Source organism: Buceros rhinoceros, unplaced genomic scaffold, assembly GCF_000710305.1.
Source record: "Buceros rhinoceros silvestris isolate BGI_N320 unplaced genomic scaffold, ASM71030v1 scaffold23771, whole genome shotgun sequence".
Taxonomy (NCBI): domain Eukaryota; kingdom Metazoa; phylum Chordata; class Aves; order Bucerotiformes; family Bucerotidae; genus Buceros; species Buceros rhinoceros.
Window position 1 is genome coordinate 3,194 of NW_010393978.1, and position 219 is coordinate 3,412.

The window sequence follows — 219 nt, forward strand, 5'->3', positions numbered from 1 at the left end:
CCCTCGGCCTGGGAGGATCCCGGGGCTCCTATGGGCTTGTGGAAGAACAGCAGCCCCAAATTTTTCCTCCTGATAAGACTTTTTGTTTCTAGTGGCACCCAGAAAAAAGGGAGATTTCTCCCCCCTGTTCCACATCCCCCACGGGGAGGACGACAGCCACAGCTCCACGTGGCCAGAAGTCACCGAGCAGCACTTCTCCTCCCGCCGCAGAGCCTCTCT